Genomic DNA, 22,366 nt, shown 5'->3' on the forward strand with positions numbered 1-22,366 from the left:
GTCAAACAGGCCGTGGCTGAATAGAGAGAAAGAAAGGGGACATTTAGAGAATTTGAGAAAGAAAGAGGCAGAGCAAATGAAACTGGACGATGAAGAGCCACGGGGAGACAGAGTGAAAGAAAAGGGGCTCAAGAGGAAGGGAGAGGTAAGCGATAGAGAGAAGGCCAAATCTGTCTGGGAAAGTTCTGAAGCTGAGGTGCATTGTGGGGGAGCAGACATTGTGTCTGGGGGGTCTGAGGTGTGGATTAATGCCAGCGATTGGAGGAGGGCTGCCGCAGTTGTGCGTGAGCAGAATATCAGACGAAGGGAGAAGAGAAAGAAGAGAGGATAGAAGATGGAAAGGGTGCAGACGGAAAGGGCGCAGACACAGAATTTTGGAATGGGGTGATATTCTATGCCTGAAGACACTAAAGACAAGCCGCTCATGCTGCTTGAAAGAAAGTGCCAGTAAACTTCAACACAAATGTAAAACAGCCCACTTATAGAGTCCTCATTTGCATGGAGTTTAGTTTATAAGGAGCTGTTTAAAATAAAAGTAGGACAAGGATTAATCCCAAAGTCTTAAAGTAGGAGGACAACAATCCGGCTAAACTATTCAGTTCTATAATAAATCTAGTCTATAATGTTTCATCTAATTTAAAGTAACATGTACCCAATGTAACCAGCCACCCCAGATAGTAAAACTCAGGTCTGGGTTCTGCCTCAAATGCACATGATGAGCATTTGAGGCAGAACCCATAATCCATGATCTATGAAATGGCACCATACCACTTTCATTTCTGTATGAGAAGCAATTTGAAGGGATTACAAGGGCTGCTGCAAACACATCTTTTGAACCCCGACTCAGGCTGCAGGCTTGACACAGTAAAATTTCATTACAGCAAGATTATTGTGGCTCTACTTTGAGTTTAAGGCATTTATTTGTTTGTTTTTTGTTCCCTGAAGGAAACTTTATACTGGTTATCCTTGTGCTAGAGGTTATACTGGAGTCAATGATATCAAAGCCAGTAAAGGATGGACTAGAGATCCTAAGAACAGAAAAAGAAGACAGGTCAAACAGTGTTTCGCCTTTTGCGAAAAAGTGAATTCATTGAAAACAAATCAATGACAAATCATTGAAATGTGTATCAAAAAGTCCAATGTTTACCTCATTATCGCTTAGATTTTCAAACATTCACTAAGCCTTGGACCAACTCCAGTTGTCTGATAGAAGACTTGCGCTTTGACTACACTGCACGTGTAACGTATGCAGACCATTCGCGGAGCGGATTTGCTGCGGAATTTATCTTTTTACTGGCCGTGCCTGGGTAGCTCACCTGGTAGAGCGCAGGCCCATATTTAGAGGTTTTCTCATCATCACTGCGGCCGCGGGTTCAACCCCGACCTGTGGCCCTTTGCTGCATGTCATTCCCCCTCTCTCTCCCGTTTCATGTCTTCAGCTGTCCGAAAAAAAGTAAAGGCCTAAACTGGCCAAAAAACTGGCTACACCTGCAGCACACACACAGGCGTAGGATTGAGTGAGTCACAGGCGAGACAGTGAGCTTGTGCTTTGGGATTCTTGCTGTTTCTTCAATTTTTGGAGACAGCACTGCGCTATGGAGACATAAAAACATAAACTCTTAAAATGAAACTGGTAATGTGCTCATTGACAGTCATTAAGTCATTTGCTGTATATCGGTAGTTTAATAATAAAAAATAAAAACTATAGACACTTTATGATTAATTTCTGTGTAAATTTCTTGCATAAAAAATATAAGTAGAATACTGTCTTATTTTTACGCTTGTAGAGCGGATGTCCACAGCACATACGCTCCATTTATGCGCTGCTGTCATGCCCGGTGTAGCCTTTTTTTATTGATTGTAGTAGAAAGAAATAGTGTTGGAGCATCCGCATACGCAACACGTGCAATGTATCCGCCCTGTTGTAGTTCACTTTTGAGCTTCTTAAAGGTCCCATGGCATGAAAATTTCACTTTATGAGGTTTTTTTAACTTAGCTTGGATGGGCTGATCTGGAATCTTCTCCTTATGAGGTCATAAGGAGCAAGGTTACCTCCCCTTTCTCTGCTTTGCCCGCCCAGAGAAGCTGGTCTCCTCCTCAATAGCTACAGACACAGAAATGGCACATCCTAAGGAAAGCTCATTGTGGGACTGGCTCTAGTGGCTGTAATTCTGCACCAAGTCTGAATTTCAGGAAATAGACACCATGTCATGGGACCTTTAAAGCTTCTACTTCTGAGTTTTGAAATTGCAAATTCAAAATATACCTTGAGAAAAACGATTTGAGATTTTTTTTTTTACATTATGGAAAGTGGTTCTACTTTGTGCTTAACGTATTTGTACATTTTTGACCTTGGGGTAATTATTCACTGGCTCAAGCTTTACTTGCTACCTTTTTCCAGAGCTTCAGCAAACTTTCATGACCTCTTTAGGCTCAGGTGTCATGACCTGGCCTAAGTACAGAATTTTTGTAAAAAGTAAATGTCTTTGAGACTTGCAGATACAGTTTGTGTCGTTGTAATGGGAGATTTAACCCATCTTGAAGTCCGAGTTTAACTACGATGATTCAACTTCCTCATTCTCCTCAGTCTCCATGGTCCACATATGGACTATATATGGACCTTTTGGTCACATCCTGATTTGTTATATGCTAAGTAATACCTGATGAAGATGTACTGTCTAAAGCTGGACTGAATAAATACTTTTGGAGGCATCTACAGTAATAAGAGTGTGGGCCCCTTTTTCTTGATATTGTTTGTGCTTATTCTTTATTCAAAACAGCGTTAAGAGTTGAAGTATTTATCTTTTAGGAAATAAAAACTGCTCTTTAGTAATTCCAATGGGATAATGATATATGAGAGGCATACACTGGGGCTAGTCTGCAAAATGACATGAGGCTCTTGTCTGGAAAGTATGGATCCCACAGTAAAATATGTGGTATGGTTGGCTCACCTAACTGGAGGTTTGTGTTATGGCAAGATTAAAAAGATCATGTTCAGTTCAGTTTGAGGTAGTTAAGTTTAAATATAAAGTTGAATATGGTACAATTAGATATGGCTGGAGTTTGGTAAAGGTTTGGTTTAGTTTAGTTGACATTTAGGTAAGAATGCAGGCGGGTCTTTGGTCTCTCCCATAACTGCAATGGGATCCATAATAACCCAGAGGAGGAGATACATTTTATTTTTGGTGATCTATTCCTTACACTTGAATACCCAGAATTTTTGTAATGTGATGTCAGCATGCAGCATGCCCTTGTTTACTAAACCAGCCGGTCTGTGACACCTCTTACCAAAGAATACCAAAGAGATGAGGGAGGAAAAGAGCTCATTTTAGTGAGTCCAGCTTTCTGTGGATGTTTTATACTTTTATACTTTTAGTATAATAATTAGTATAATATTAGCATATTATACTTTTAAGTTTTAATTCTAAAAGATAGCTATTCCTTTCACCTGAATGTAATTTGGGAAAATGGGGTAAACTTTCAGCACCTCAGTGGAGTATGTGTATCTCTACTTCTGCAGCTTAAATTGAAGCTGTCTCTCTGTCTCTGAGTGCTGTATTGATTCACTTGGCACCCACTTATGTCCTATAATGGAACAGAGCTCATGTGCTGTCACTAGCATTCGGAGAACTCAACGACCCTACCTCTTAATTCCGACACTAAAAACACGACAAACAAGTCCAGCATTTCTGGTTTGCCGAATGCTGTCCTCTTTCATGGTCCTGTTGCTTTAGCTGGATGTTATCAAAAGATATGAGTGACAGAAGACGTTTTTCGCAGTATTATGATACAGTCAGTTCTGGAGCAGCTCCCGAGCTGTGAAAGGCAGGCATATGGAGAAATGGTCTGTATCTGTGCCTCAGCCAAGTCCCGAAATGACTCCTTTTCTATTCGCAGCTGAGGCTAACTAAAGATTGGTATTTGTTTTTGGTGCATGGAAGCTTTCCAAGAAGTGTGAGTGTGTGGGTGTGGGTGTGGGTGTGTGCATTTCTGTATATGCACTTTTCTTAGTGCATCCATGAGTGTGTACGTGCAAGCCAGTCAGTCTGCTTCTGGCTGTGTGGGACGCTCTGGGAGACGAGGATACAAGTGTGTGTGTGTGTGTGTGTGTGTTTATGTGTCCAAGTGTTTATGTGTCGGAGTAGTGGGGCGTTTTGGGAAGAGAAGGACTGAGTGAGTAGTAGCTATACCTGGACTGACTGCATTTTGGGAGGGGGGAAAGGAAGAAGAAGAGGTAGGAGTGTGCCTGGAGGAGGAGGGGAGAAAAGGGAGAGGAGAAGAAGGGAAGGGGAGAGGTTCAGGGGTGACAGGAGGATGGCTTCATGGCTGCATTTTCCCTTCGCTGAATTTCCACACTCCCCTTTCTTTTTTTTGTTTGCCTTATTCAGCTGAGCGAGAGAGGGAGTCAAACAGGAGAGTTTGCAGTTTCAAGACTGAAAAAGCGAGAAAAATCAAGCCATTTCTTTTATTTTTTAGGCTGGGATTTTGGCTGTCTTACAAACAGATGTTGCTTGTCATTTGCTCGTAGTGCAGGGAAGCAGCTTGTAGATTGCAGAGGTTTTACAGGCTGAAAGATTACGTCTCACTTATTTATAGTTGTTATTATTACTAGCGTGCGGTGAACCAAAATTGTAAAAACACCAAAGAAACTAGTATGTTTTTCTGTTATCGTTTACTTTTTCCCCACCTTCTCTTCCCCCCACCAGCAGTTTCTCTCCCTTTTTCTTTTTTCTTTTTTCTTTTGTCTCACTGTTTCCCACCCTCTCCCCGAGCTCCCTTTCGGGCTGGTTTTGTTACTGTAGTTGCATGTTTGAGCCGGGTTTTTTGATGGGCCACAGTGGACATGACTGCCTATACCTTCTGCCAAGCACCGTAGGCCCTGCAGAGTAGAGAAAAGAAACATTTGGAAACTAAACATAAAGGCAAATCGGTAAGTCCTCATGCTACCAACGTGCTCCGAGCTTTTTCCACTTCTTTGCTTTGTGGCACTTGATATTCAACTGTGTGTGTTTGCTGTTTTTGTCTCGAAGCTGAGCTTTTCTGTGATGTTTACTGTATATTAGCTGTGGTGAGAGGGCCCTAAACTGAACGCTACCTGTTGGCTAACCGGGGCTATCTGTTTACACTGCGTGATATTATAAAGTGCTAACGACATACCACTTCCTCACCTCCCACTTCTTCACCTCTGTTGACTCCCCCTCCTCTGCTTCTCCACACATACACACACCACGTCTGTTGCTAGGTAGATTTGGGCAAGCAGGGCGTGTAGTGCCGCTGGGTTTGGCTGCTGGTGCTGTTCAGTGGCGAACAATGCAGGTGGTGGCCTTCAGCTTGTCTTAGTTTTGTCTGTGCTTTCTGAGTCTTCCTCACACACACACGCATGCACACACACACACACACAGACACACATGTTGGTGCTGTGGACCCCGCTGACCTCTTTGTTCGGCCAATCTCAAGGTGTCTTTCAGCTCGCTGGCAGAGCCCCACTGACATACTTTAAGCAACTTGGCAACAGCTTCAAAGTCAGACATCTCATTTAAATTCAGGCAGGGGGAAGAGAAGGAGAAAGAGAACTTCAGATGGAGTCTGAAAGTTGAAATTGGACCACTCACTCTCTTTTTAATCTCTGAGATTTACAGGTTTTACTTTGTTACTTGTGCTGCAGAGCGACAACTCTATTCACATTAGACAAGAATGTGCCGAAACACACATTCAAATTTGAGCATGGATTGGGGGCTTTGACCTTCAGTGAAAAGCCTGTAATGCAAATTGAGTAATTGTGATTGTTGTTTATTATTATTATTATTATTATTATTATTATTATTATTATTATAGAATTTGTAAAATGACTTTATTTACTTTAAAGATTCCAAGGAAACACTCTTAAAGTGTAATTGGTTTGTCTTCGCAATTAAATATATATTTTTCTTGCTGTTATTAGCTGCATAATATCACTACGATCATTATTTTAATTCATGGATTTATTTAAGAATCTGGGAATGTAGTTGTAAAGGTTTTAAATAACTACATTGTTTTATGTTTTTTTTCTAAATTATTTTAAGACGGTTCACATTATTCATGCAGTATTTACTGTACGGGCAGGCGTCTTTATGTCATCACAAAGTTATGTTAAATATCCACAGGCATTAATAAAGCAAAACCCCTTCACAGTGTTTTATGAGAGCAATTTTACTCTCTTTATTACTTATGTCTCATTTGAGTTCAGCCACATCCATTCTAAAATACCACTTGAATTTTTCCACCTATCAGTCACTTAAACGCCTCTTTTGCAGTGAGAAACAGAGTTATATACAAGTGTTGGCATAATAATAACCTATAAGCTAATAATAAAGTACAATATGAAGTTCAAAATGTGTTCTGTTAGAAATTATGCAGTGCATTGTGGGATCAGGGGTTGAGCTACTGGAGTTTTGGAAACTGTGTGATACCATGTTATATTGTGAATAACATGTTATAATTGTGGGGGGAAATATTTCTTTATGTTCTGTTTATTTTTTGTTTATTGTTCTATTTTAGTTATTACACTTAAATGCCAACAATTGAATATCTACAATTTCATTTGAGATCAATTGTAAACTTTTCAAAACCATAGGTAGAATAGAAGACTTTAGGTAGAATAGGAGACTTCCATCATTTTTGTTGAATATTAGGCAAATTAATTGCATCTAATTTTCAGCGATAAGTGGTGTTAACGTTTGTTTATTAAGCTTTAAATCCATAGAATCTAACCTTCCACTTATTCACTGCCATTAGAAATGATTCCTGATAGAGAGGTACTTTTAGATTAAAAGGTTCTGCTGATTAAAGAGGCTGATGTTTTTCTGTCTCGTCATGCTGAAGGATGTATGAAGTCATCTGCTCACGGCCCCAAACCCGTAGATCCGAACTTGTGTTAACTGACACCACAAGCTTGTATCTACAGGTCTGCGTCTGTGCAGCTCCAACGTCCCGAGAAGCATCAGCAAAATACAGCGTGGGCTGCTCACCAGCTCTCACCAACTGTATTAACTGTTTCCCTGTCACCAATACCAGCAGCACTGCTTTATTCTGCTCAAGGGAAATAGTCATCGCCAAGAAAGCTTCCTCTGTCCTGGGATCAAACTGCATCTTTAGGCTTCTCATTCAAAGAATCCTCTAGAACAGGGGTCTTCAAAGGTTTTTTTAAGCCAAGGACCCCTTAAATGAAAGAGAGACGGATCAGGGACCCCCTACTACATATTTTGTAGAAAATAAAGTTGCATAATTAACTGGGCCTATAATAACGTGTAGGGCGGCCTAAAACCTTTAGAAATACCTTTTTTTCCATAGAATATTAAGCTATTAAAATAATAATTGTTGGCATGATTTTATAAATCATGTTATAATGTTAAACATACTTGTGGCACAGTGAATGCTTAGGATGAACTGTGTCTGTGGATGGCTACCTAAGTAAATAACTCACCTGTTGGCCAGTAAGCCTATCATCACTTGGGATTTATACTTGCTAATAATATGTTGGGTTCATGTTAAGACTTTTTAATTTTTGAAAAACACTTTCAAAAATTAACAATAATTGGAATTCCCCCCTGCATTGACTCTGAGGACCCCATGTTGAAGATCCTTGCTCTCGAACATGTTTCCCCAACCTTCCCCAAACCTACTTAAAAATGTGTTCGAATAAATATCAATTTAACAGTCTCAAAAATCTCATAACCAAAGACAAGAAAAGTTGCGTGTGGGTCTTTTAGTGGTCCCTGACACTTTCCACCCATTTTAGTCTGTCTTCTCCAAAAGTAATTGGACTTTTGAGGGGTTAAGAAAAGGCCAGTGAGGAGTCAATTAAAATGGAAAATGTAATTAAAGCTACCATTTCCTTGTGTGTATTTCAAATGTTACTTTGTAGATAACTCGAGAAGGCAGAGCTATTTCAGCAGTCAATATGCTTGGAATTACTGTTGTTAATGAAGTAGACAACGGCCCAATTAGTTTGTTTTCTCGCAAATGGTCATTACCTCCCACATGTTAACAGTTTAAAATGAGCAACTGCAAGCCTTTTCTTTAAGGGAGAACATCTGATCAGCATTTGGGGGGAGGTTGGGCTCCGTTGGTGTGATTTGGGGTCAGTGACGTTAAAGAGTTTGGAGAAGCTTCGGAGTAAGACATGTTTATCTGCTTTGTGTATAGAGACTGTATCTAAGATGCAAAGTTGCACTACTAGGGCAGCTCTTAATTTGTTCTAAGCACTTTGAGATGGGCTAAACGTATGTCATGAACAAAGAACAAAGTAAATCAGGGTTGTTTTTTTTTTATACCATGACTGGCTTCCTTTTCTTGTTCAAATGTTTGCACTCTCCCTTTGTTTTTATTCCCAAACCCCCTGAGCCATGAAGCCCTGGTGTCCAGGTCTGCTTGCTCCCAGGTTGAGGTAGTAGGTTGTATAGTTGAGAATTACACCCTGGGAGATAACTGTACAACCTCCTAGCTTTCCCTGAGGTACGCATGGCGCTTTGCACAGCTGGATCAATATAATCCAATGTTATTACTGTATGAGTCACACCAAAAAAAAGAGAGATATGCTCCACATGGTCAATAACAGTCCAAGCTGTTTGCTGATGGAGCAGGAGGGTTTCTACTTTAGGTCTGTGACACCATGCCTTTATGTCAGTCCATGGCATGTGTGTGTACTTGTGCATTTGGGGTATTTGCTGATATTCATGGGGTGATGTATACAAATGACGAATGTGATATATGTGACATTTTTACATGACAAAATATGATCTTAAAAGAGACGCTTTTAGTGGTTCCCTCAGATTTCTGTTCTTGTCCAATTAAAAATGCCTCTTAATTTCTGTACATTATTACGGCTGCAACTAACAATTACTTTTATTGTTGATTAATCTTCCGGATTTTTTCTCAATTAATTGATTAATCGCGTGGTTCATCAAATGTCAGGAATGCCCATCACAGTTTTCCAAAGTTATATCTTCAAGTAGCTTATATTAACATTTATTATAATAACGGATATACAATTTAATAACACAAAAAATGCAATTCACATTTGACAAGCTGGAACTAAATAAAATTGGTATATTTGCTTGACAATAAACAATGAATCGATTGTTGTCAATAGATTTTCTAAAAATCAACTATTTGATAAAACGACTAATTGTTTCAGCTCTAATTATTTCTTATATATCATTGTATTATTATGATGTAGTGACTGTGTATTAGAGGTGGATCAGCTGATACCTAATTATTACTAAAATCTCTCTATATGTTTGTGTGTATTTTGACCTGTAAGATGTGTGTTTATGCACGTGTCAGTTGTCAGCAGAGCAGTATATTCTGCTTTGGTCTATTTTGAAGTCAGTAAAGTGATGGTCTGTGTGTAGCAGGCAGGTAGAGATCAGAAGCACTGCATTGTTGCAGAGTTGATAGGACTGACATGTGAGAGCTTTAAACTGCACTCTGTGTTTGAAACATCAGTTCCTTTCCATTCTGAGGTGACATTTTATTATTCGCTCAGTGATAACCTCATTAATGCTGATGGTTGTGTGGAAGAAGTCCGGCTGCTTCAGTCTCGTTGTTTGTGTGATGACAGTTAGTGGTTGTAAAGGATATCAGACACAAAAGGAAAAAGAGTTTGCCATTCGAACACGAGCCTCAGACAGCAGCATCCCAGTCAGTTTACAGGCAGCAAAATCGGTTGGCACTGTGAACAATTCTTGTCATAATATTTCCAATCAGCAGACGCAGACTGCGTGGAAGCTACAGCTGTCAAAATATCCGACATGTGAAATATTGTGACACTCAGGGAGGCATAGGAAATCTGCTGAAAATGAACAATTACAGCAACACACAGAAACTTCTTGAATTAATACAACATGACATTGGGTTGGCTGTTTTAACAGATGTATTTGATTAACTGCTGAAATCCTTTATTGATTTATTTTTCCACATCCAATTAAATAAGTTTTATTTAAACTGAAATCCTACTGAAATTAATCACAGTATCTACTGAGGCTCACATCTGTCCTCGCACACCGGCTGGCAGTTTACTATCAACGAGAACTTGTTCCTTCCCTCTGCTATCTTTATTACAAGAAATCTGTATTTTTTGCTGTGAATCTCCTGGCAGAGGTATGGTAACGAAGCTGGCCTGTTGGATTTACAGCCTCTTACACCATCCCAGTGCAGCAGCACGTATGTATAAGCCTTAACATGGCATATACTGAAAACATACTGAGGCCTTTCAGTTACCTCCCTCCTCGTCTACCAGGATATATGTGTGTGTGTGTGTGTGTGTGTGTGTGTGTGTGTGTGTGTGTGTGTGTGTGTGTGTGTGTGTGTGTGTGTTTGTGTGCGTGCGCGCAGTTGAGGTAATAGGTATAGGAGCAAAAGACTGCCCCCTGTTGGTTACCTTTGTGAAGTGTTAATCTTTTGCAGGTTCAGATTTGGGGACTTTGCAAATGATGAAAATATGAAACTCAAGTGATTTTATGGCACATAGGGCTATGCTAAAGTGAGATGTAACCTTGTGTGGTTTTTCGATGACTGTGTGTGTGTCATCTCTGTGTACAAAAAAAATAAAAATATAAAGAATGAGAAAGGAAAAAGACAAAGAAAGAAAAGACAATTCTTGCAAAAATCCAGTCAAAATCAGTCAAACTCTATTACGGTAGAACCCTCGTCTTGCAAAACCTTTTATTTTCATCATCGCCGTTGGCATAGCAATGACTCCATGACCGTTGCAACAGCTGTCCCATTCGTCCCATCAATCAGAGGTGACAGCTGTCAATCAATCTGGCCACAGCACCACTGTCTCAGCCATCCAGCGAGTGTCCTGCTTGTCACCCTGCCCTGCTCAGTGTACAGACACACACACACACACACACACACAGCGTCCACACTGTATGTTTGTTTTCTACCTCTCAGACTCTGCCTGGCCCCGGTGCTGTGGGCTTATTTGCAGTCCTGCTGCTGTTTTCTTGGATACGTGGGCTGGCGTGACAGATCTGGGTCTCTCTTGATGTACTACTTGGCTAGCTGGGGCTGATTCCTGGCCATTAACAGCAGATAACGAATACTTAGAGAATGAATTGGATCGGTAAATCAGTGGCGATGGATGCAAAGTTTATCCATCGCCATGTGAAGTTTTGCACTAACATTAATCTAATTACTCATATTTCATAGCCCTGAAATCCCTCTTCTTATTTATATTTCAGTGTTTGTGCATTTCTGCACCTATCTACCATGTCTGCATGCCTCAGTATGCACGTGTGTGTGCAGGCGTGTGTGAGCCTTTGTCTGCCTGCTGCGGGATCTCACCGTCAAAGCAGGCTAATATTAGTGGAGGCTGTGTGTGTGTGTGTGTGTGTGTGTGTGTGTGTGTGTGTGTGTGTGTGTGTGTGTGTGTGTGTGTGTGTGTGTGTCAACAGGGATTTTAAATTTGGTGGCATCAGTGTTTTTTACTGGGGGGTTGCATGCTGTAGATCCAGATGCACAGTTTTCTCCAGCGGCTGTATAGAGATAGAAAAATGGCACAATGCTCCGTCTGCCAGAGAGCAGTCAAAGAGGATTGGAGATTAGCTGGGGTGCAGACACAGTCGGTCGATCAGTCAGTCAGGGAGGCAGCAGAAGAAAAGCAAGAGGGCAGTGTGGTCTCAAGGATTTTTCTTTTTTTCCCCCTTCCCAGTCTCTCCGGGCCCCGTCGCTGATTTGTGCCTACAGTTGGTTGTACGTCGTCGCTCTCCTTTTCTACTCCATCTGTCCCTCCCCCATCATCTCTCCTCTTTCTCTCCTTCCTCCCTCCCTCTCTCTCACTCTCTTTCTCTCTCTCTCTCCATACCAAAGCCTGGGGGAGCCAGTGGAGATTAAATGTAGCCTCTATAAGCCAAAGCACATCATGTAGCAATGTTTCTATGGTCCCTTCTCTCTCTCTCTCTCTCTCTCTCTCTCTCTCTCTCTCTCTCTCTCTCTCTTTCTCTTTCTGACTGTCCTTACTTTGCTAAAGGGATAGTGTGAATGATGTCGGCTCGTGTGAGACACAGAATAAGAGAAAAGAAAGAAAACAGTGCAAGAACTGGAAAATTGATTTTTTTTTTTTTGCATGCAGAACAGAGGATTTGTTTTATGGGTGGAAAACGGACAACGGCAAGGTAGAAAAAAACAACGAAAGGAGGAATAATTTCTCTCTACCTCCCTCCCATCCTCACCTCTCTTTCTCTCTCTCTCTCTCTCTCTCTCTCTCTCTCTCTCTCTCATTTGATGCAGAGGAAAAGTGGGCCTCTGGCTGTAAGCGATTACAGCTGTGAGGCAAATTAATGGATGATATTTCTCTCCCCCTTTTTTCATTTCGATCAACACGAGAAGAAAAGGAGAGGAAGAGGTGGAGTACTAATATTGGGGAGAAGGAGAGTGAGCAAGGGGGAGTTATGTTTTTTTCCTGTCTTCCCTCCTTTCCAGCTCTGCATGTGATTGAAAGAGAAAGAAAACAATGCGAAGGAAAAGGGCGAGGAAGAGAGACAAGAGATCAGCAGCCGCATTTGATTTGTCCTTTAACTTGGACTTGGTGTGTGTGTGTGTGTGTGTGTGTGTGTGTGTGTGTGTGTGTGTGTGTGTGTGTGTGTGTGTGTGTGTGTATTTGTGTGTGTGTGTGTGTGTGTGCGTGCGCGTGCATTTTTTTCCTCACCAACCTGCCTTGGAGCTGCAGGTTTGGGTAAAAAAGTAAGTAGAGGCTTGGGTGCAAGGAAAGGCAAATGAGTGTGTCACAGTCTTGTGTATGCAATTCATGCGTGTGTGTGTGTGTGTGTGTGGGTGCGTGCGTGCGTGCGTGCATGCGTGCGTGCATGCGTGCGTGCATGAGTGCGTGAGTGCGTGCGCACCCCCACCCCCCTCTCTCCCTTCAGTGAGGCAGCATAGTGGTATATGCTTCACTGGCACTGTTGCCCCGGCTGCAAGCACTGATTCCATGGCTCGCTCTTTTATTTTAATCGTTCTCTCTTTCTCACTCTCTCTATATATTTCTTGCTCACTATCTCTCTCTCTCTCTCTCTCTCTCCCCCTTGCTGTCTACCTGTTCTATCTAACCTTTAAGTATCACTTTCTTTCAGCGTTTCGTTTTCTGGGAAGAGAAATCGTTTTGCAGACTCTCTCTCTCTCTCTCTCTCTCTCTCTCTCTCTCTCTGTCGTGTGTGTGTGTGCATGCGTGCGTGTGTAAAAGAGAGCAAGAGAGCGAAGAGATAGAGGGAAAGAGAGCGTGCACATGGTTCATTCCGTCTCGGTCCTACCACCCATCCTCATACCTCTCTTTCTTGTCTCCATCTGTCGCTCTCTTGACGTTTATTTTGCCTGATTTTGAGCAGCTCGCCGGACGGACATCTTCCTTGTGTTGCTTTTGAAAAATAATTCTTCCTCTGAACATCGGTAATCTTGTTGGCGTGCTGTAAGTTAAAATCTGAGCTTTCTCTTTCTCTCTCTGTCTCTTTTTCTTCCTCTCCCGAAGCAGGAAGCGAGCTAGAAGAACAACGGGCAAGGGGGCATCCTGGATCCGAAGGGGAGGGTGAGTCGATACCAACGAATACTCTTCCTCTCCACTTCCCTCTCAGCTCCCCATCTGTTTCCTAAGCTTTAGACCACCATGGTAGCATGAAGGAGCCGCAGAGCTTTGTTATCTGGCTCGTTTTTTTTCTGTGCAGCCTCTCTGGAGGCTTTAGAAGCCATGCTGAAAAGCGAATTGCACTAGTAATGATTGAGCATGCATTCAGTGATTTTATTAACAGTTGGATGAGCATGCAAGTCATCATGTCAGAGGGATTGTTTGACGCTGTGCGGTCCTAGATTCAGATTTCGATGCTGTGATCGATTTTGATTTTTCCTCGAACATCCGCAGCAATGATTAGCAAACATCGGCTGATTTAGATTTTCCCCGCAACGGCGGGAGATCTTTAGGCATACTGTACAGCAGCAGGCCCTGTACCTGATGGCAGGAAGCATTTTTCAAAGTGCTGTATTGTTCAGCTGAGGTGGGGGAGGGTGCAAGGGAGAAACAGAGAGAGAGAGGGAGTTGGGAGGCTGGCCAATGTTGTGTCTGGCTGAGGCTTGCACTTGTTGTATGTTCACGAATACATAGGCTTTGGGGCAGTGGAGATAGCAATGAGCGTGCTCAATTAACGCATATAATTAAGGAGTGTGTGTTGGATGCGTAGCTGCGTGCTCGCTCTGTATGCGAGAGATGCTCAGACGCTCGGAGTCCTCATTTGACTTAAAGATGAGTTCAGTACATGGAAGCTTTCTTGTTCAGGATTTTTCTTTTAACATTTTAGTAGCAAAAAAAGAGAGTCGAAATCCCGAGAGGGCTGAAAGCTGCTGTGTGAGGAGGTGGAGGGGTCCATGTGAAGATGTATCTCTCTCCGTCCCTGAGACCCTAACTTGTGACGTTGTGCTTTCATGTCCACGGGTTAGGCTCTCGGGAGCTGAGAGGGATGCACGGCCATCTCCCACATGTTCCTGCCTCGAACAATGCCGATCAGAAGGGGAAGGCCATGGCGCAGTGAGCTAAGGCGTTCACTGCACGCTCACCATGTCACACTTTTCAGTTTGGCTCACACCCTGCTGTATGCTGCATGTCACCTGGGTTTATCTCTTTTCTGTCTGCTGCACCGGGCATCGTTGCACATCAGTAAATTTAGATTGAGTAGACACTGCAGATTGACAATATACTGTTGAAATCTCTGGGGTTTGGAGGATGGGGATGTAGTGGCATGAATGCTGTTTTAAGGATCATGTGACAAAGTTAAGGCAGGATGATCTGAGCCATCTAGATGGATTACAGGAAACTGTCATCTTTTAGCAACAGAGGCCTCATTGTATCAGTATATTGACACGAGGGCTACATTATTTTTTGCAATTGCCTAAATTTAACCATCAAATATTAGTCATTATTGCCAACCTTTAATGTGATGCTACTTGTTTGCTCACATATAAAGCACTTATTGTGGTCTCATGTTAACGAGGCCCCAATAAGCATTTTGATCCGAGTCCACACAAGTAAGACATATAAATGACTTTTATTCTGCTTTTCAATGGATGGCCTATATGCTATTTATTTTATTCAGTGGAATAACATGTCTTTCAGGTTTTAAGCATCGCAGCTAATTATTTAGCAATCCAGTAGCATAACAATTAGCACAGTTACCTTTGAAAAAAAAACAGCTTCAGGTGAAATGCTAATTGGATGCAATGTCAATGTTTGTTGGCATCCTGAGCCGCTAGCTGACTAAATCTAATAGGCAGTGGCACTGCTGCTGTTAAAGAAATAGCAGCTGGTTAGCAGCAGTAGCTTATGAGAGATAATGCTAATGCTGCTGTGATAGCATTAACCTCTTCATACACCAGTGGATACTGTTAGGTAAAGAAGCTTCTGTCAGTGTGATAGCTCTTTGTTTCTCCAGCGGGCATGGCTGTCTGTGTGTGTGTGTGTACCTTTCTTAATGGAGAGCAGCACAGAGTAATGTTGAGAGCGTGACCATGACAGCTCTGTACATTATGTGCTTGACCTCAATGAACCCTCAGCGATGTTAAAACTCACTCAGTCATGCTAACACAAATGTAAAGGTGGCAGTAACAACACACTCACCAGGCAGCTAGTGATGTCCACCGAGAATAATCTGCAGCACCTTTTGTCGCTAGACGACGATGACATCGCCACCATCCATGATTCACATGTGAAGTGCTTCTGAATATGCAACTGATTTTGGTGTCGACCTGCAACCAGAGTGGCAAGCACACTTTGTCCTCGACAGTAACAAGGATCCCACCCGCTGACTTTGAATAACAGTTCAGTTGGTCATAGTAGCATAGTAGTTTTCTTTCTCCAACTGGTAATTGAAGGGTTCGTTTTCCATGTTGTCGCCCTCATTTGCACCTTGCAGTTTGCTCTCAGGGGTCCATCACTCTCCTGAGATCCATTTGCAGCATATTGTTTAGGAGCAGCTCTTTGACAGGGTGATTCATCAATATTTGACTTAGGCCCATCACACCATAACTAATATCTTGTTTTAATGGGGCGTAGCGGGAATTTTGATGATAACTCAACTTCATGGACACTTCCCTTCATTGAAATGAATTCTAAACTCCATGCACTTGTGGATTTTAGGCAGTGGAAATTGTGCTAGACATTAGTTGTGCGAATGGCTACTGTAAGGCCCTACAAAGATGCTTATGAAAAACGTATTTTTATTTGGTTGTTGTTTTACATTATGTAATGTTAGATATTACGTTATTACATACCAAGATTCGTATATGAATTTTCTTTTTTATTCAGACACGCTTGAATTCAAAGATTGCATTGCTGCGCCTGTGTGCAACAAAGGGCTGTCATTTCAAGTCATTGAGAAGCTGAAGCTTTATTTATTTTGATCTTTTTGACATAATGGACATATTTGCTTTTACTCTTGGCCTTGAAAGCTATATTTAATAATTTTCCCTCCCTCAGTGCCATTTATTCCACTGACAAAAGCTGGATATGATGTGCTGATGTGTTGCAAAAGATGCTTCATTCTGTCTCAATGTATTAACCGGGATTGTGTGGAGTCCCGCAGATGCTTCCGTCCTATTGTTAATGAACTAATATGGATTTTAACTTGAACCCCCCCCCTGCACTGCTAATCTGCTGCTTTAGCAATTATCTTATGTAACCCCTCTGTCAGCCCCCTCTCTCTCTTTTTCTACCATCTCTCTGCCTCAAAATCGTTTTTTATTTGTTCAGTTCGGTGAACAAACACTAACCTGGAGCGAGTTAGTGTCTAGCCGGTAAGCTCGAAAAGGGGCTGCAGGCTTGCTCTCCATTGTTCGGCTGCATCGCAGACTGTCTGTACACTGTGTCCCCATGGCCGAGGCAGAAATGGAGGACAGACAGACAGCTGTTTCATCGCCTCAATGTTGATAGAATTTTTTGCGAAAAAGAATATGTGCCGATAAGTGTCGTCAACTCCTGACACAATGGAGATGATGCGGTTTGCATGTGCTGAATTCCGAACATTTGAGACAGATTCAATGAAAATGTTCTTCTGTGATTGAGGGGTGACTCTTTGGGAACCTTTAACCCAGCAGCTTCAGGTGTGTCAGTCAGTCAGTAAAACCTGCAGTGACACCTGCTTTACTGAGATCCTGTACCAATAAATCTCAGAGATTTACTAGTCTAGATTTCGGTTTCAGTTTAGTATCCCAAAATGGTATCAGTTGATTCCAAATGCCAGCAGGCAGCTCTTGATTGATTGAAGTCCATTTTAAGGTTGGACTTTTGTTAAGGTGGACTGTGAAAGATGCAGTCAAAAGGGAGTGTGTAATATTCAAGTGTATGTTAGGAGGGTATGTTGGATGGGTTGCTGCAGGGTTACGCCCAAAGTGCCTCAGGAAAATGTTTGCATGTGTTTGCACATTTAGATAAAAATAAAGGTTAAAATATTGATTAGAGAGATTGATAAGAGAGAGAAAAAAGCATTGAATGAGGCGACAAAAGGCTACAATAAGCCTACACATCTCTTTGTGGCAGCAGGGGTGGTTTCTCTCCGTGTCACCATTCTGCAGTTTTTTCTGCCACTCCCTTCAACACACTGCCTCGGCTCAGCTAAAGGCGTGTGAAGCACACTCATCAATAATCAGAGCTGGTCAGCGCTTGTGTGTGTGTGTGTGTGTGTGTGTGTGTGTGTGTGTGTGTGTGTGTGTGTGTGTGTGTGTGTGTGTGTGCTTCCTTAAGTATCTGTCAGCATGTCTGTAATGTCTGTTTGTGTGTGTTTAGCAGTTCTTCCCACTGCAGAGGGGTTCACTACCCCTTCCTTCCAGTCTGTCGGCAAAACAAGATGGCGTCGCAGCTCCACGTGGGCCCTCCCGCGCTGGTTAATGCCCATTACCTATGCCACCGGAAAGCCATAGGTACCCCTCGGGTGTATTTACTCGCCACATAGCTGAAATTGCTGAGGCGCTTCTCAGTACTGTAGCTTGGCCGACTTTAGGACATTTACGATTTGGGGCAGATCCAGTGTTTTCATTGTTTTTCCTGTTGTTGTTTTTTTTATCACTGTCTGTGTATCAGCTGCCAAACTTTTGTCTGCAATTTGGGCAGTTTTAAATGTGCTGGAGGGGTGAACGAGTACGTTTTCACCACGATATAGCATGATCGGAGGAGCCTAAGACCCAAGATTTTCAGTGACAATGACTGCTTCTGTAATTGTTGTGCATCTGACAATAAATAAATAAACTGAAACTGTGTGTGTGTGTGTGTGTGTGTGTGTGTGTGTGTGTGTGTGTGTGTGTGTGTGTGTGTGTGTGTGTGTGTGTGTGTGTGTGTGTGTGTGTGTGTGTGTGTGTGTGTGTGTCCGTCCTCTCTGACTCCGGCTAAGGCCAGTTTAAACGAGCTTGGGAATAGTGCGCACAGCCACATCACACCAGCAGATTAACCAGACTACACATTATTAATCTGAGAGAGACTAATGTCACCAACAATGTGTCAGCAGTCACACATACACAAAAACACACTTAAAAACACGTAGTTAAATCTGTGCGCTTTTTCTCTTCCTTATAGTAACCCAGGTAGTGGTGTGACTGGAGGCCGAGGCCGAGCCTGTCTCCTCCTCAGTGTCAGCGTTGCCCTGCTCCAGGTCATGTTGGGTTTAAAGAAAGGCTGGAAATCCCCTGATGAATCCACATTTAACCCTTTGCTGCCACGTCAACCAAGAAGCTAAAGAAATACTTGTTTGGGGCGTTTGAAGGAGAAGAGCTTAAGCACGTTAGCTGCGGTTAACATTTTGGATCATTTTCTGCCTTAACAGCTTTAATACCAGGAAGCTGTGCAGATGTGATCAGCTATTGCATGTCTGCACAGAGAGATTTGATTCGGGGGTTTCAAGTTGGTTTCTTATTTTTTTTTTCAACTGATTTGGCAAAACTTTTGAGGAACTGTCCGTGATCTGTTTGATGGTGATGGGCATGTCACGTAGCAGCTGGCTCACAACAAGATATACCACCAACAAATCTACACATTTTGAGACTTTGATTATATCTGGGATGTTTAAAAAGATGTTAAAACATCTACATACCTGTAGCACCATAACAATCTTTGAGATAATATGGAAATTTCTTTTTCATGAATTTTACTTTTTTTTTCACAATTGGTTGATTGATGAATCTCTAAGATAAACTTTTAAACCCCACACAGGGAAATTGAAGTGTCACAGCAGCAAAAGGAAGTACAAGACAAGATGCACAGTATTTAAAAAATACAACCTACAATACTGCATACATTATGTTTTTATTCTAGAATTGAATTCTATTTTGTATGGCTTTTCTTTTTCTTTTTTTTTTGCTTCATGGGAATCCTGACTAGATGTTATGTTTAACAATAACATAACATATGATAACACCACTTTCTTCCTTGTAATAAATATAGCAGTGATGTGAGAGAAGTACAGTAAGCCCAGTCTTCTCTTCAGAGGCCTGGTATTGAAATAGAGACATCTTACAGACCTAAGGAAATACATGTAATTTCACTTGATTGTCAAGTCTTGTGATGCTCATCAGTAGAAGCTCTAAATGAGTTGTGGGAGTTTTCTAAGCAGACATGTCATCTGTCATGATTTATATTTTTATCTTTAGAGTTTGTTTTTTTTTTTACCTTTTTAAAGTCTTGAATCTGTTACAACAAGATTAATTCTTCGGTGTGATTTTTGTTTCTGCAGAGCTGCCAAGACATATTACAACATCCTCTCTGCTGACCACGAAGACATCGGACAGTAAATGGACCGAGAAAAAAAGACATTAATAAAGACAGTTGACAAGCAAGTTCTCAGTAGACAGGATGCTTGCAGTAATTAGTCCATATGATCTGCAATTGGATGTATCCGTGGTCCATGGTAAAAGGGATTACAGTACCACATTACTACATTTAATGAATAGACCTATACCATATATACAGTTCATATTTAATTAGTAATTATTCATTTAAACTTCAGCAGTAGGCCTACCATTATGGTGGGCAGCATGTACTGTACAGTAGGCCTATGTATTGCACATTCTGACACAGCTGTTAAATAGCTTTTTCTTTCTCTCTCTTCCAGCCTATTAGACCAGGTCAGGACACGTCGGGGAATGGTACAGGAACATGAGACGGATATGACAACCATACTGGAGCAAGCCTCAACTGTTCATATACACACTTACTGAGATACTAAGATGTTTTCCATAGTCATTTACATGTATTTTCCTTTGTAAAACAAAATATATTTAATGCTAATAAAATATTTATTAAAAATACCCTCCTTTTGTATTATTCCAAGAAATGCACCATTCTTAAATTGTATCATCCTTAGCATATTTAGTGTGCTAGTATTTACTATGCTAGGCATAGCTATGTGTTCGTATTTGCCATGTCTTAACAGCTCCATGCTAACATTTTTGGCACATAGTATGTTAAGCGATTGCAGGCATCATATTAACACTAAACACGTTATGTGATAGTATATTATAAACTAACATTTTAGTGTGCACTATTCTGGGAAATAATGCTTCATGCTAGCCTTGGTCTATTACAGTAGCATACACAGTGTTTAGTGGTAGAAGGCTTCTTAACCCTTTCTATCATACATTATACTATATGATAGCAAACTCAAAGCTAATATTCACATTTACACTATGGAGTGAAATTGCTCTGTGCTAACACTTTAGTTAGTAAGCATTAAAGTAAGACTAATCATGCTAACATTATAGCATTCATTAAGTAGGTGAGCCTCTATGCTATGCTATAATTCCACCCTTGTATGCTCTATGATGCTGCAGATTATCAATCCATGACATTTATTCCAGTTCATTCAAGTTGTTCAGCGATGACGTGTCAACTTTTTGTGGTGTCCACTTAACCTCAACCTGCCTCCTCTACCTCAGTGATTCACCACATTTCCAAGAATGACTTTCAACACCCCAAGAGTTCCTGCCTGGACTTGTTATTGCCAGCTTTTGGTTTTATATTGGATAAAGTGATAACGACAGGGAAACAGGCTGATACAGATAGAGAGTTAGTAACTGAAACAGAGTGAAATTTTCTAACTAAAAAATCAACACAGCCATGTCTCTTCTTCAGAGCACAGCATGTCCTGTAGCTGTATTGCATTATAGGCAATTAGGGCTACTGTAAAATAGATAGCTCTTGCTTTTTCATCTTATGAAATTAATTATTGTAGAAAGAAGCCCTACAATGCAAAAAAAAAAAAAAAAGATGTCCATTGTATGTTATTGATTAACTAAAAGGTTTTCTCATATTATTCCATCAGAGGTGTTCTCTACGCAACATCATATAATCTACATTTGGCTTTATAGACGTTTAGGTGAGATTATAATACCACACACCATATTTGCAAACCTCACACTGAGAGAGAGAGAGATTTTTCTGTATTATGCTTATTGGATTTAGACCATGTTTACAGTCCTTGTTAAGCAACAGACAGCAGCATGAGATCCAGATGTGTCTTTTAATTTGTTGAAGATAATAAAAAAAATTAAATTGTATCTGGTTCATAATTGGTAGTTTTGTCCTTTTAGACGGATACAAATTCTTAATTTGTTGACTTTCTCCAAATTATATTCGCATCAGTATGCAATTATAGAGGCCAATACATGTAGAACCTTGTGTTCAAATAAAATTGTAAACAGTAAATACTGAATGTGTTATGAATGTGAGTTGTTGTTGTTGTTGTTGTTGTTGTGTGTTTTATTTAATTATTTTAAGTTTTTAAATAAAGAAAGTAAGAAATAGGTACTGATGCCTTTTAAGTACTGTATTTTCACTCTTTATGCATACAAAAGATATGTAACCCCCTATTTATAAACCAAATAAATGTATCAATGGGTCCCTTTATATATAATGTGTGCTTTCAATCATTCCAAAGACTATCATGATTGCTACATAAATCCATATCTGACAGTGCAGACCATACCCATTTATGATGTTATAACTTGAACTCAGTGTAAATAAGAAGAAAGTGTATACACAGTATATTTTGAAAGTTTGTCACTTTGTTTAAACACTTTAATTTCCCATTCCACATACCTCAACATGACGTCATCTTATCTTGTGAGTTGCCTGACTGTGTGGTCGCAATGGACCACAAACAGCACAGTAATTATTTACAGCCTGAGAAATGCATGCTTTTAATAGGATGTATTGATGCATACTTTTGAAATTAGTTGCTATCTCACATTTTAAGGAGGTCTAACTGTGAGTATTTTCCATTAGTGTCAAATGTGGGAGTTGTCAGGCTCAAGTGCAATAGGTTTCACAGCAACAAAGAGAAATGATCAAATACAGATAAACCTC

At 41.0% G+C, this 22,366-nt stretch overlaps 1 long non-coding RNA gene across 24 annotated transcripts in view; it reads left to right on the plus strand.

The window, feature by feature from the left end:
* The window catches only part of LOC120553974, a 106,636-nt gene extending 84,727 nt beyond the window's left edge, over positions 1 to 21,909 (plus strand). For 15 of the 24 annotated variants that reach the window (XR_005638272.1, XR_005638259.1, XR_005638277.1 and 12 more), the window contains 2 exons: positions 13,508 to 13,561; positions 14,464 to 21,909. This is a non-coding gene — a long non-coding RNA (uncharacterized LOC120553974). Of the gene's footprint in view, positions 1 to 7,532; positions 12,159 to 12,732; positions 13,562 to 14,463 lie in introns of those variants that run through there. The other 9 variants (XR_005638271.1, XR_005638274.1, XR_005638270.1 and 6 more) reach the window with 4 other exon arrangements.
* Positions 21,910 to 22,366: the final 457 nt, after the last annotated feature.

Source organism: Perca fluviatilis, chromosome 2 (genome assembly GCF_010015445.1).
Source record: "Perca fluviatilis chromosome 2, GENO_Pfluv_1.0, whole genome shotgun sequence".
Taxonomy (NCBI): Eukaryota; Metazoa; Chordata; class Actinopteri; order Perciformes; family Percidae; genus Perca; species Perca fluviatilis.